This window comes from Aotus nancymaae, unplaced genomic scaffold, assembly GCF_030222135.1.
Source record: "Aotus nancymaae isolate 86718 unplaced genomic scaffold, 86718_ANA_hifiasm-v0.15.2.pri h1tg000004l, whole genome shotgun sequence".
Taxonomy (NCBI): Eukaryota; Metazoa; Chordata; class Mammalia; order Primates; family Aotidae; genus Aotus; species Aotus nancymaae.
In genome coordinates this window covers 28,019,144-28,034,686 of record NW_026988415.1, presented here as the reverse complement: position 1 = coordinate 28,034,686, position 15,543 = coordinate 28,019,144, and positions in this window count along the sequence as shown.

Genomic DNA, 15,543 nt, shown 5'->3' with positions numbered 1-15,543 from the left:
CCCTGGCTCCAGTGAAACATAGAGCTTTGTACCATCACACACACACACACACACACACACACACACACACACACGGAGCCCACTTCAGTAGAGCTGTAGCATAAACTGCTTGGCTATAATTTGGAGTTGGCTTCTGCACACCAGAGTGACCCATTGCTTGTGTCATTTGTCATCTGACCTCTCCAATTCAGTGTCATCCTATGGGATTAGGGACATCATGCTGCTCTTGTTCTGCTGCCTGTGTTAGTAGTAAACTATATCCATTTGGGCTCATTGTCTTCTTATTGGCTGAATCTATGGAAGTCTGCTAAGCCAGTCTAGCAGCCAACAAGGCACTGTTGCTTAAGGGGCTTGACCGTTTGATAAATTGGGACAGATCTGATCCATATCAGTTAGATGGAAAAACAGAATTATTTCAAATTGTGATAAATAAAATGAACATTAAAATGTCAATTCTACGTGAGCTTAGAAATCACCTAAACATGGCGGACACCTGTAGTCCCAGCTACCGGGGAGGCTGAGGCAGAATAATCGCTTGAACCCAGGAGGCAGAGGTTGCAGTGAGCTGAGATCGCGCCACTGCACTCCAGCCTGGGCAACAGAGCAAGACTCTGTCTCAAAAAAAAAAAAAAGAAAAAAGAAAAAAGAAATCACCTAAACACTGGGGAGAATGGTTTAATAGAAGAATTTCGATTAACAATGTAGAAGAAATGAATAAAACACAAAATCATTGGACAAACACCATAATTGTTGTGGACAAAATGGATCTTAAAATTAGTGGGAGAAAGTTTGAGAAGAAATAGGGTTTCCAAGTATCTCTTCCATGATATTTACTAATTACAAGGAAAAAAATGGTAACTTTTCAGTAGAGAAACTCAGCCCCCTCTGTTTGAGTGGGAACATACAAGAGACAGGAAATAAATGAATGGAGTCCTGGTCCAGGTGAAGCAGGAGCGGCGGGGAACAAACCTTTTGAACACTGAATTGAGGAAGGAAGTGGCTTTTTATTCAGCCAGGAGCTTGGGGCGGGAGGTGGGGGGGGTGGGGGGGGGGTGGGGGGGCTAGGGGGTGGTGACAGCCTCATTCACTGAGCTCCTGGAGCTGCAGCTTCTCTCTTTCATAGGCTTACAATGCTAAAGGGGAAACTGAGGTGGAACGCTCTCATTGTCCATTTACTGGACATCCCACCTTACAATCTTTTGGCTTCATTGATTTGCTAATTGATATGCAGCATGAGTGGGGACCAGCAGGGGAGGGGGCTTACAGAGATAAGACAAAAGCAACAAGCTGTTTGTTGGTAGAGGTGTTTCCAGGAGGGAGCCTGATCCATGGAGATGTGGGGGTGTGACCCAGTGCCAGGCTCCAGCCATCAGGGATAACATTCATTTGCAGCTCTTTCAAGGTTAACAGATCTCAGAGACATTGGGAACAAAAAAGGGAGTCATTTTCCCAGCTCTTTTGTATCTTATTTTATTTTTCCTTCTTCACTGAACCTCCTTCCCATCTGGAAGTGGGGGAGGGAGGAGGTGAAATAGAAGGAGGCAAGGGGGTCTCCTCTGTCACAGGAACAGGCCATTGTGGGTCTGCTGGGTCTATGGACTTACCTGATGGTCATTTCCCTTGTTCCAGAATGTATAACTGGACTGGCCAAACCGAGAAGTTGGCAGAATCCCTATGTTGATTCCTTGAACAGTAGAGTAAGATCTGTTGTAGAAGGAAGGGCAAGCAAAAGCCTCAGAAATTTCTCATCCCCTCCTACCAAAATAGTATGTAAAAAATTAATAAAATTGACAAACCACATCACATCCCAGGAAGAACTGCAGAATTTAGTCCTTCAAAGACTTATGTAATGCACTCTTTATCAGATACCTATTTCATTCACCAGTGTGGCTCCTGAGAAAAGCAGATACATCACAGCAAATGACAATGAAGTACCACAAATTTAACTAAGTAATAGTAACAACTGTAACAGCTGTGTTAGGTGTCATATCTTTACTAAAGTAGATTAATAGACATGTATATATGGCTATTGATCAAGTTAATGTTTTATTTTCCACACCCCTTAGAAGGTGGATCAGAAACAGTTTGCATTTACATGGTATGGACATCAGCACATGTGGTGAATGCTGTAATGGGACACGCAGATTTCCCTTCAGCAATGAAGATGTTATTACTCCAGCTGCTGAAAGCACATCTAGAAGATGGCCTTTGGGTGCCAATTCTCTTTAGTGATTACCTCAGCTGAAGAAAACTGCCTCACCCAATTGATACCTCATACCTCTTTCCAAGGGCAGCCCACACCCAATGATTAGTCAATGTAGGGATATAAAGGCTCAGCCCTCTTAACCTAATTTGGGATAAGCAGTCATTGTAGTTCCAGAGCCTCCCATGGGGTTGGCTGAGACCTTGGTTGGAACTGCATCATGGCTTCACTTCTCCCTTTGACCATTCCTCTTCCTTTCACCTCCTTTCCACAAGTGTTGATCCCAAGGGGGACTCCCTAATAAACATCCTGCACACTGGTCCCCATCTCAGGGTCTGTTTCTTGGGGAACCCAGGTTCTGTGACAGTTGGTGCCAAGAGTGGTCTGAGAAAGCAGGTACCTTAATGGGATTTTGGATCTGGATCAACCACTGCCTAGATGACATCAAGGACATCATTACTGTTGGTAGGTGGAACACTGATATTCCCTGACATGGGTAGCAGTGCAGGCAAAAGTTTCATTGGTGGAAGGGGATACAGTGGCTATTGGGATATATTAGGCATTTGAGAAATATGGGGAGAATAGTAATCTTAAAAAAGATGGAATTTGGAAGCTATTCTTAAGTTTGAGCTACTCTGAACAAAGATAATACAAAGCTGAAAGTGATTAGCAATTTAAGGTTAAGAGTGAAATCCATGGAACCTATTTGGTAGTGTATAAAGAGGCCCTTACTTCTTGAAGCAGGATAACAGAGAAGGCTAAGGACCAGGTCTAGGACTTAATTGTTGGAGTAGTCAAGCTCCAAATGTGGCTAACATATCAACTAAGACAAATGTGCTATGCGAAGGTCAAGGATGTGGTTGAAAAAGAAAGAGACTCTGACACATGGGATAGGGAATGTCTGGGCCTGAAAATCTTGAATTTCCAGATTTCCCTGAGACCTCTGAGCTTGTAGAAGTGGCCTGTACCTCCCTATTAAGAGCTAGGATGCTCTATTTGCTTGAAGACAATACAGAGGCCTCTCTCTTGCAAGACAACACGTGCCTGCACCCCCTCCTCCTGTACATAGGGTTGGATTTAACGAGGGTTAAATCACAATGTAACCCACCTGGGGACATGCTTTGCCTGCTAAGATGAGAAATGGATAATACTCTGAAACTGCAGCATCTAGTCAATATGTACTAGCAGGACCTGGGAAGCAGGCATGGGCAAGAATTTTGAGAATGCTTATTTTTTTACTTTATGATAGTGCAAAAGCTGTATGCATTAAGTAGAAACTGTACGTTAAGTACCTATACATCTGATACGGTTAGGCTTTTTGTTCCCACCCGAATCTCATCTTGAATTGTAATCTCCGTAATCCCCATACTCCTCACGTGTCAAGGGTGGAGGTAATTAAATCATGGGGGCAGTTTTCCCCATGCTGCTCTCGTGATACTGAGTAAGTTCTCATGATATTTGATGGTTTTATAAGGAGCTCTTCCCCCTTCTCTCGGCACTTCGTTTTTCTGCTGCCAGGAAAGAGAAGGTGACTTGCTTCTCTGCCTTCTGCTATGATTGCAAGTTTCCTGAGGCCTCCCCAGCTATGCTGAACTGTGAGTCAATTAAAGCTCTTTCCTTTATAAATTACCCAGTCTTGGGCAGTTCTTTATAGCAGTATGAAAACAGACTAATACAACATCCATTCTGTTTTTTTTTCTTACTTTCAGTACCATATTCAGTAAATTACATGAGCTATTCAACACTTTATTATAAAATAGACTTTGTGTTAGAAGACTTTTTTCCAACTGAGGACTAAAGTAAGTGTTCTGAGCACATTTAATGTAGGGTAGGCTAAGCTCTGAGGTTAGGATGTTTAGGTGTATTAAGTGCATTTTTGACATAATATTTTCAACTTATGATGGGTTTATTAGGATGTAACCCCATCACGAATCAAGGAGCATCTTCACTTCAGAGTATATGCCCCAAAAAATAGAAAGCGAGGACTCAAGGAGGTATTTCTACACCCAAGGTCATAGCAACATTGTCCACAATAGCCAAAAAGTAGAAACAACCCAAATGTCCATTTGTGGAGGAATGGGTAAGCAAAATGTGGTATATGCATACAATGGAATGTTATTTAGCCTTAAAAAGGGAAGAAATTCCTACAGCATGGATGAAACTTGAGAGGGCTTTATGCTAAGCAAAATAAGCCAGTCATAGAAGGACAAATAGCGTATGCTTTCTTTTTCTTTTCTTTTTTCTTTTTTTGAGACAGAGTCTCACTCTGTCTCCCAGGCTGGAGTTCAGTGGCATGATCTCAGCTCGCTGCAACCTCCACCTCCTAGGTTCAACTGATTCTCCTGCCTCAGCCTCCAGAGTAGCTGGGATTACAGGCGCCTGCCATCACGCCTGGCTAATTTTTCTATTTTTAGTAGAGATGGGGTTTTACTATGTTGGCCAGGCTGATCTCAAACTCCCGACCTCAGGTGATCTACCCGCCATGGCCTTCCAAAGTGCTGGGATTATAGGCGTGAGCCACTGCACCTGGCCATGATTTTGTTTATATGAGGTACGTGGAGACAGAAAGTAGAATAACAGTTGCCAGGGGTAGAGAAGGGGGTAATGAGTAGTTATTGCATAATGGAAACAGAGTTTTAGTTATGCAAGATGCCAAGAGTTCTGGAGCTGGATGGTGGTGATGGTTGTACAATAATGTGAATGTTTTTAATGCCACTAAATTGTACACTTAAAAATGGCTAAGATGAGCCAGACCTGGTGTCATGTGCCTGTAGTCCCAGCTACTCAGGAGGCAGAGGTGGGAAGATCCCTTGAGTCCAGGAGTTTGAGTACAACCTGGGTAATATAGCAAGAGCCTGTCTTTAAACAAACAGTCAAAAAACATTTAAAGATGGCTAAGATGGTGCATTTTATGTTATGTGAATTTTACAACAGTTTTTTAAATGTTAAAAAATTAAGTCTCATTCTTATGGGCCCTGTATTTTAAAAGGCATACAATTACTAAAGTAACAAAATAATATAACAAAATTATGTATATCCAACACAATGTAAAGTTTCTATTTATTCCTCCTTCTTCCCCTAGACTTTTTTCCTCTTACCAAAGGTAATATCAGTTTGGAATGATCCTCCCAATTAATTAATTATCATGAAGCATGGGTGGAGAAATGAGCTGAGCTAGTGGGAATAGTTTAGATAAGCTTGACTATCTTGAGGAAGTGGTTAGATTTAAATAGCAATTAGGAGTGTTTTCACTAAAGGGAAAGTAGAATATTGAGGTAAGATAACATTACGTGGCAAACACAGGTTTGAGTGTTTTGATAAATTAGGAGACTGAAGAGATGAGGCAAGGGACTTAAGTGAAGGTCTTAATGTACAATATTGGAAATTACAATCAAAATGCCTAAACTCAAGGGGTGCACTTAGGAATGATCTATTAATACATACACAGGCCTAAGAATCATCTTTATTGAACTCATTTCCTGTAGGGCTTTTCTGAAAGAACACTGTGCTCTTTTCTAAGCTTATTTTTCTTTGTTCTGATTGTCATTCCACCCTTACTCTCTCTGTTTATTGCCAAGACATAGGAGGCAAAAAAATAGGCAAGAGAGCATGTCACAGTCCATGACTGGACAAGCTGTGTGACTCAGGAGGCCAAACAAAGGTCGGGGCATGGAAACCTGCCTTGCCTGTGCTCTTAAGCAAATGAATGGGTCAGTTGGCCTATTTGTTACAAAAATTTATCTGTTTATGTGGCAATGTATATTTTGTAATTGTTCTTTTCTACATGATCTTATGCTGATTCTACTTCCATTATACCACTGATTTTATTCTGACTTGTATTATAGTTATTTACAATTTGAGGATGCAAAATGGTATTGTATAGGACACTTCTAGCCTATAGACATGCTTCATTTGGCTAACACAAGTTCACATTAAAAAATAGTTGCCAATATTTCAAAAATAGGGAGGTTCATACAAAAATATGCATTCCTGATTTCTCCTGGAAAAATGAAATCTGGTAACAACTGACGAACTGAGCAGTAGTTGCCCTTATTATAATATCAACTTGATGTTGAACCTGAAAGGTGGTTACCATTTTTCATGGAACTGACATTGTTATTCTTACAGTGACATTAAGAAAAAAGTGAGATACTTTTCTGTGCCCAGTTTTTATAAAAATTGGGAAACAAACGCTAGAGTAACGGGAGAGGACTGTTGTGCTTTAAAAATTGAAAGATAGAGATGGGTTAAAAAATAGGTGAGGTTAAGAATGGACAGCTTGGGCAAAAGTGCTGAGAAGGCAGAGTGGCAAACACAAAGAGGTAGTTAGGTCACTTCTCTTACCAGTCTTCCCACGGGTGACATCACTCCTAGGGCATACTGTTGTGCCTGTCTGCCTTTGACTGAGGTTTTCAATGAGCATCTACATCCTATCAGTCATTGAGGAGACCATGGTGAACAAAGTGGATATAGCCTCTGCTCTCATGGAGCTCATAATTGAATGGGAGAGCCAGACATTAATAAATACCATGAGCGAAGATAGGAAAGTGCTAGAAAACAAACACTAAAGAAAATTTTCCTAATTTAGAAAATCAGGGAAGTCTTCCCAGAGGAAGTGACACTTAAAATGAGCCCTGAAGAATAAGCAGGAGTTAGTTAGGCAAAGAGGAGGGGATCAAGTTTTACAGGCCAAAGGAATAGCATGTGCAAATATCACAAAACAGGCAGGAATGTGGGATTACTGTAGATCTGACAGAGGCCAAGTGGCTATTGTTAGAGAATAGAGAGAGTAGCTGGAAGGGTTAACAAGGCCATACCATGAAAGGCTTTGGAGGCTGTAGAAAGGATTTGTATCTTCAGAGCAGTGAGAGTCATCAAAAACTTTTAAGAAAAATCACCATGATTTGAATTTTGCTTTAACTTTTGCTTCAGCCACCCAGCAGTGAGCTGTTATCCACAGTTACCATTCTCGTGTGTGTATGTGTGTGAGAGACAGAGAGAGAGACAGAGTCTCACTCTGCCACCCAGGCTGGTGTGCAGTCTAGTACAGACTATGTGGCTTAAACAACAGAAATTAATTTTCTCACAATTCTGGAGACTAGAAGTCCAGGATCAGCAGGGTCTCAGCAGGGTTGCTTTCTTCTGAGGCCTCTTTCCTTGGCTTGCAGGTAGTTGTCTTCTCCTTGTGTCTTCACATAGTCTTCCCTCTGAGGGTGTCTATGTCCTAATCCCCTCTGTCTATAAGGACACCAGTCAAAGTGGATTAGGATCCCCTCTAGTGGCCTCATTTTAACTTAATCGCCTCTTTAAAAGCTCTGTTTCCACATATAGTTACTCTGTGAGGTACTGGGGGTTGGAAGTTCAATATATAAATTTAGTGGAGGTTGTTGGGAGGCACAATTCAGTCCAAAACAATAAATCATGTGTACTGGAAGCATCTGTGGTGCTTGTTAAGAATGTTATTCCTCCTGTGCTCCATCTCAGAGTGACAGTGACTTAGAATCTACTTGTCATAAGTCTGAGGATGCATAGGTTGTTCAGCTCCAGAAGCCCTCAGATTCACAAGAGTTCACTAGTTCATTCTGCTCCAATTAACCTCTTGGCACAAGTCAGGCCCTGGAATATGTACAATATCTGCTTTGTAACCCTGGATGTATACTCCCATCCAGCTCTCACAAAAGCAGAAGGCATGTACTACTGTCCACTCTGGTTTTGGCTGTTTTAAATGTACCTCACATTTTCACATATGTGGGAACATCAATAATAATACCAATGGTAATATTAATAGAAATACTATTCAACATTTATTGAATGCTACTGTATTTCAGGAATTATGTTAAGTATTTTATACCATCTCATCTAATCTTTACAACAAAGTTATGGGGACAGGTATAGTTGTATTAGATCATTGTCATGCTGCTATAAGGACATACACAAGACTAGGTAATTTATAAAGAAAAGAGGTTTAATTGACTCATAGTTCTGCAGGGCTAGGAAGGCCTCAGGAAACTTATAATCATGGCAGAAGGGGAAGCAAACACATCCTTCTTCACAAGGTGACAGGAGAGGGAAGAATGAGAATCAAGTGAAGGGGAAGCCCCTTATAAAACAATCAGATCTTGCCAGAACTTACTATCATGAGAATAGCATGGGAAAAACTGACCCCATGATTTTTTTACCTTCCACAGGGTCCCTCCCATGACACATGGGGATTATGGGAGCTAAAATTTAAGATGAGATTTGGGTGAGGACACAGTCCAACCATATCATTCCACCCCTGGTTCCTCCCAAATCTCATGTTCTCACATTTCAAAACACAATCATGCCCTTCCAACAGTCCCCCAAAGTTTTAACTCATTTCATCATTAACTCCGAGTCCAAGTCTGAAGTCTCATCTGAGACAAGGCAAGTCCCTTCCACCTATGAGTCTGTAAAATCAAAAGCAAGTTAGTTACTTTCTAGATACAATGGGGCTATAGGCATTGGGTAAATACACCCATTTCAAATGGGAGAAATTGGCCAAAACAAAGGGGCTACAGGCCCCATGCAAATCTGAAATCCAATAGGGGAGTCATTAAAACTTAAAGTTCCAAAATGATCTCCTTTGACTCTATGTCTTATATCCAGGGCACACTGATGCAAGAGGTGGGCTCCAGTGATCTTGGGCAGCTCTGCCCCTGTGGCTTTGTAGGGTACAGCCCCAATTCCAGCTGCTTTCATGGGCTGGCATTGAGTGTCTGCAGCTTTTCCAGGTGCACGGTGCAAGCTGTTGGTGGATCTACCATTCTAGGGTCTGGAGGATTGTGGCCTTCATCTCACAGTTCCACCAGGCCATGACCCAATGGGGACTCTGTGTGGGGGCTCCAACCCCACATTTCCCTTCTGCACTGCCCTAGTAGAGGTTCTTCACGAGGGTTCCAACCCTGCAGCAAACTTCTGCCTGTATGTCCAGGCATTTCTATACATTCTCTGAAATCTAGGCAGAGGTTCCCAAACCTCAGTTCTTGATTTCTGTGCACCCACAGGCCCAACACCATGTGTAAGTTGCTGAGGCTTGGGCCTTGCACCCTCTGAAGCAATGACCTGAGTTATATGTTGGCCCTTTTTAGCCACAGCTGGAGCTGAAGCAGCTGAGATGCAGGGCACCATGTCTCTAGGCTGCATAAAGCATGGGGCCCCTGGGCCCAGCCCATGAAGCCATTATCCCTCCTAGGCCTCCAGGTCTGTGATGGGAGCAGCTGCCATGAAGACCTCTGACCTGCCTTAGAGACATTTTACCCATTGTCTTGGTGATTAACATTTGGCTCCATGTAACTTGTGCAAATTTCTGCAGTCTGCTTGAATTTCTCCTCAGAAAATGGGGTTTTCTTTTCTATCACATAGGCTACAAATTTTCCTAACCTTTCTGCTCTGCTTCCTCTTGAACACTTTACCACTTAGCAATTTCTTCCACCAGATACCCTAAATCATCTCTCTCAAGTTCAAAAGTTCCACAGATGTCTAGGGAAGGGGCAAAATGCCACCACTCCCTTTGCATAGCAAATTCATCTTTACTCTAGTTCCCAACAAGTTCCTCATTATTTGAGACCACCTCAGCCTGAACTCCATTGTTTATATCACTATCAGCATTTTGGTCAAAACCATTCAACAAGTCTGTAGGAAGTCCCACACATTCCCACATTTTCCTGTCTTCTGAGCCCTCCAAGTCTCTAGGAAGTTTCAAACTTTCCCACGTTTTCCTGTCTTCTTCTGACCCCTCCAAACTGTTCCAACTTCTGCCTGTTACCCAGTTCCAAGCCACTTCCGCATTTTCAGGTATCCTTATAGCAGCACCCCACTCTTTGTGGTACCAATTTACTGTATTAGTTCATTCTCATGCTGCTGTAAGGACATACCCAAGATTGGGTAATTTATAAAGGAAAGAGGTTTAATTGACTCAAAGTTCCACAGGGCTGGGGAGGTCTCAGAAAACTTACAATCATGGCAGAAGGGGAAGCAAACATGTCCTTCTTCATAAGACAGCAGGAGTGAGAAGGATGAGAACCGAGCAAATGGGGACACCCCTTATGAAACCACAAATCTTCTGAGAAGTTACTATCATGAGAATAACATGGGGGAAACTGCCCCCATGATTCAATTACCTACCACTGGCTCCCTTCCATAACACATGGGGATTATGCAAACTAAAATTCGAGATGAGATTTGGGTGGGCACACAGCCAAACCATATCAATTGGCATCTCCATTTTACAGATGAGAAGCAGGAGCAGAGAAGTTAAGTGATTTGGTCACAGTGGTATAGCTAGTAAATGGCAGACTCTGGATTCTAACCCAGGTGATATACCCCTAAAGTACATGTTTTGCTGCAAGGATAGGGATTTTTGCTATTAGGTTCATGAGAAATATTGATCAGTAATTTTTTTTTCTTGGACTGTTTTAGTTTGGTGTTGGTATCAGAGTAATGCTTACCTCATAAAATGCATTGGAAAGTGTTGGCTTCTCTACTATTTTGTGGTAGAGATTGTGTAGAATTGGTTTTTATATTCTTTAAATGTCTACCAGTGAAACCACTTGGGCCTAGAAATTTCTTTTTTGAAAAGTTTTAAAATATGAATTCAATGTCTTAAATAGATATGGGACTATTCAGGCTATTCATTTAATCTTGGGTGAGTTTTCATAGCTTGTGATATTTGAGGAATTGGTTTATTACATAGAAGCTGTCAGACTTATGTGCATAGAATTGTTTGTAGTTTTCTCTTATTTCCCTTTCAATGTCTGAGTCATCTATATCGATATTCTCTTTAATTTTCTATATTGGTAATTTCTGTCCTATTTTCCATTTATCAGTTTTTGTCAGATTTATTCGTTTTATTTATCTTTTCAAATAATTAGCTTTTATTTTGATTTTCTCATTCTGTTTTCAATTTCGTTAATTTTTTCCACTTATTTTTATTATGTTCTTCATTCTGCTTGCGTTTTGGTTATTTAGCTCTTTTTGTTTTAGTGTCTTAAGGTAGGAGCTTATATTATCGATTTGTCTTTTCCTCTTTTCACCCAAGATATATTGAAGTATAATTAACAAATATAGTATAAGTTTAAGGTGTACAACATGGTGATTTGTTATATGCATATGTTGTGAAATGGTTATCACAATCAAGTTAGTTAATCTTATAAAGTCACCATTTTTTAGTGGTGAGAACATTTAAGATCTCAAGTATTTAGCAGAGAATTTCAACAAACTTTGGTGATCATGCTGTAGATTTAAATTACCAAAACTTCTTCATCTTATAATTGAAAGTTTTTACCCTTTGACCAACATCTCCCCATTTCCTCCACTCCCCTGACAACCACCATTGTACTGTACTTCTATGAGTTTGACTTTTTTGATTCTACATTATAAGTGTGATTATACAGTATTTGCCTATTTGTGTGTCTTGCTTATTTCACTTAGCATAAGATCCTTCAGGTTCATTCACATTGTCAGAAATGGCAGAATTTCTTTCTTTGTATGGATGAATAATATTCCATTGTATCTATCTATCTATCTATCTATCCATCCATCCATCCATCCATCCATCATACAATCATAGTTTTTTCTCCATTCATCTATTAATGGATGCTTAGGTTGTTTCCATATCTTGACTATTGTGAATAATGCTGCAATTTCCTTGAGATGCTGATTTTGTTTCCTTCAAATATATGCCCAGAAATGGGATTGCTGGATTGTATGGTAGGTCTATTTTTAGGAGTTTGAAGAGCCTTCATACTGCTTTCATAGTGGCTGTACCAATTTACATTGTCATCAACAGTGCATAAGAGTTCCCTTTTCTTTACACCTTCTCTGACTCTTGTTATTTCTTACCTTTTTTGTAATAGCCATCCTAACAGATGTGAGGCAATATCTTACTATGGTGTTGATTTGCATTTCCCTAATGATTAGTGATTTTGAACATTTTTTCATATACCTGTTTGCTATTTGTATATCTTCTTTGAAGAAATATCTATTCAGGTCCTTTGCCCATTTTCAAATTGGGTTCTTTGGATTTATTTTTGAAATCGAGTTGTTGTATGAGTTTCTAATATATTTTAGATATTAACCCCTTATCAGATATATGGTTTACAGATATTTTTTCCCATTCCATAGGTTGCCTATTTATTTTGTTAATTGTTTTCTTTTTTTAATTGCATTTTAGGTTTTAGTGTACATGTGAAGAACATGCAAGATTGTTGCATAGGTGCATACATGGCAGTGTGATTTGCTGCCTTCCTCCCCTTCACCTATATGTGGCATTTCTCCCCATGCTATCTCTCCCCAACTCCCCACCCCCCACTGTCCCTCCCCTATTTCCCCCCAACAGACCCCAGTGTGTAGTGCTCCCCTCCCTGTGTCCATGTGTTCTCATTTTTCAACACCCACCTATGAGTGAGAACATGCAGTGTTTGATTTTCTGTTCTTGTGTCAGTTTGCTGAGAATGATGGTTTCCAGTTTCATCCATGTCCCTACAAAGGACGCGAACTCATCGTTTTTGATGGCTGCATAATATTCCATGGTGTATATGTGCCATATTTTCCCTGTCCAGTCTATCATCAATGGGCATTTGGGTTGGTTCCAGGTCTTTGCTATTGTAAACTGTGCTGCAATGAACATTCGTGTGCATGTGTCCTTATAGTAGAACGATTTATAATCCTTTGGATATATGCCCAGTAATGGGATTGCTGGGTCAAATGGAATTTCTATTTCTAGGTCCTTGAGGAATCGCCACACTGTCTTCCACAATGGTTGAACTAATTTACACTCCCACCAACAGTGTAAAAGTGTTCCTATTTCTCCACATCCTCTCCAGCATCTGTTGTCTCCAGATTTTTTAATGATCACCATTCTAACTGGCGTGAGATGGTATCTCAATGTAGTTTTGATTTGCATTTCTCTAAAGACCAGTGATGATGAGCATTTTTTCATATGTTTGTTGGCCTCATGTATGTCTTCTTTTGTACAGTATCTGTTCATATCCTTTGCCTACTTTTGAATGGGCTTGTTTGTTTTTTTCTTGTAACTCTGTTTTAGTTCTTTGTAAATTCTGGATATCAGTCCTTTGTCAGATGGGTAAGCTGCAAAAATTTTTTCCCATTCTATTGGTTGCCGATTCACACTAATGACTGTTTCTTTTGCCGTGCAGAAGCTGTGGAGTTTGATTAGGTCCCATTTGTCTATTTTGGCTTTTGTTGCCAATGCTTTTGGTGTTTTGGTCATGAAGTCCTTGCCTACGCCTATGTCCTGAATGGTTTTGCCTAGATTTTCTTCCACGGTTTTTATGGTGTTAGGTCTTATGTTTAAGTCTTTAATCCATCTGGAGTTAATTTTAGTGTAAGGTGTCAGGAAGGGGTCCAGTTTCTGTTTTCTGCATATGGCTAGCCAGTTTTCCCAACACCATTTATTAAACAGGGAATCCTTTCCCCATTGCTTGTTTTTGTCACGTTTGTCAAAGATCGGATGGTTGTAGATATGTTGTGTTGCCTCCGACGCCTCTGTTCTGTTCCATTGGTCTATATCTCTGTTTTGGTACCAGTACCATGCTGTTTTGATTACTGTAGCCTTGTAGTATAGTTTGATGTCCGGTAGTGTGATGCCTCCTGCTTTGTTCTTTTCGCTTAGAATTGACTTGGCTATGCGGGCTCTCTTTTCATTCCATATGAAGTTTAAGGTGGTTTTTTTCCAGTTCTGTGAAGAAGGTCATTGGTAGCTTGATGGGGATAGCGTTGAATCTGTAAATTACTTTGGGCAGTATGGCAATTTTCATGATATTGATTCTTCCTAACCATGAACATGGAATGTTTCTCCATCTGTTTGTGTCCTTTCTTATTTCATTGAGCAGTGGTTTGTAGTTCTCCTTGAAGAGGTCCTTTACATTCCTTGTTAGTTGTATTCCTAGGTATTTTATTCTCTTTGTAGCAATTGTGAATGACAGTTCGTTCTTGATTTGGCTCTCTTTAAGTCTCTTATTGGTGTATAGGAATGCTTGTGATTTTTGCACATTGATTTTGTATCCTGAGACTTTGCTGAAGTTGCTTATCAGTTTCAGGAGATTTTGGGCTGAGACGATGGGGTTTTCTAGATATACAATCATGTTGTCTGCAAATAGAGACAATTTGACTTCCTCCTTTCCTAATTGAATACCCTTTATTTCTTTTTCTTGCCTGATTGCTCTGGCTAGAACTTCCAGTACTACATTGAATAGGAGTGGTGAGAGAGGGCATCCTTGTCTAGTGCTAGATTTCAAAGGAAATGCTTCCAGTTTTTGCCCATTCAGTATGATATTGGCTGTTGGTTTGTCGTAAATAGCTTTTATTATTTTGAGATACGTTCTGTCAATACCTAGTTTATTGAGGGTTTTTAGCATAAAGGGCAGTTGAATTTTGTCGAAGGCCTTCTCTGCATCAATTGAGATAATCATGTGGTTTTTGTCTTTGGTTCTGTTTATGTGGTGAATTATGTTTATAGACTTGCGTATGTTGAACCAGCCTTGCATTCTGGGATGAATCCTACTTGATCATGGTGGATAAGCTTTTTGATGTGCTGTTGCATTTGGCTTGTCAGTATTTTATTGAAGATTTTTGCATCTATGTTCATCATGGATATTGGCCTGTAGTTTTCTTTTCTTGTTAAGTGTCTGCCGGGTTTTGGTATCAGGATGATGTTGGTCTCAAAATGATTTGGGAAGAATTCTCTCTTTTTGGATTATCTGGAATAATTTCAGAAGGAATGGTACCAGCTCCTCTTTGTATGTCTGGTAGAATTCATCTGTGAACCCATCTGGACCTGGGCTTTTTTTTGAGTGATAGGCTCTTAATTGCTGCCTCGACTTCAGACCTTATTATTGGTCTATTCAGGGTTTCAACTTCTTCCTGGTTTCTTTGATGGGCAGAAGCTTTTTAATTTGATATAGTTGCACTTATTTATTTTTCATTTTGTTGATTGTGCTTTTGTTGTCATTTTCAAAGAATCATTGCTTCTCTTTTCTAATACAGGTTGAGTATGTATCATCTGTAATTATTGAGACCAGAAATATTTTGGATTTTAGATTTTTAAAAGAAAATTTTGGAATATTTGCATAAACAGAATGAAATATCTTGGGGATGGTACCCAAGTCTAAACACAAAGTTCATTTTTTTGTTGTTGTTGTTGTTTTTTTTTTTTTCTTTTTTCTTTTTTCTTTTCTTTTTTTTTTTTGAGATGGAGTTTCGCTCTTGTTACCCAGGCTGGAGTGCAATGGCGCGATCTCAGCTCACCGCAACCTCCGTCTCCTGGGTTCAGGTAATTCTCCTGCCTCAGCCTCCTGAGT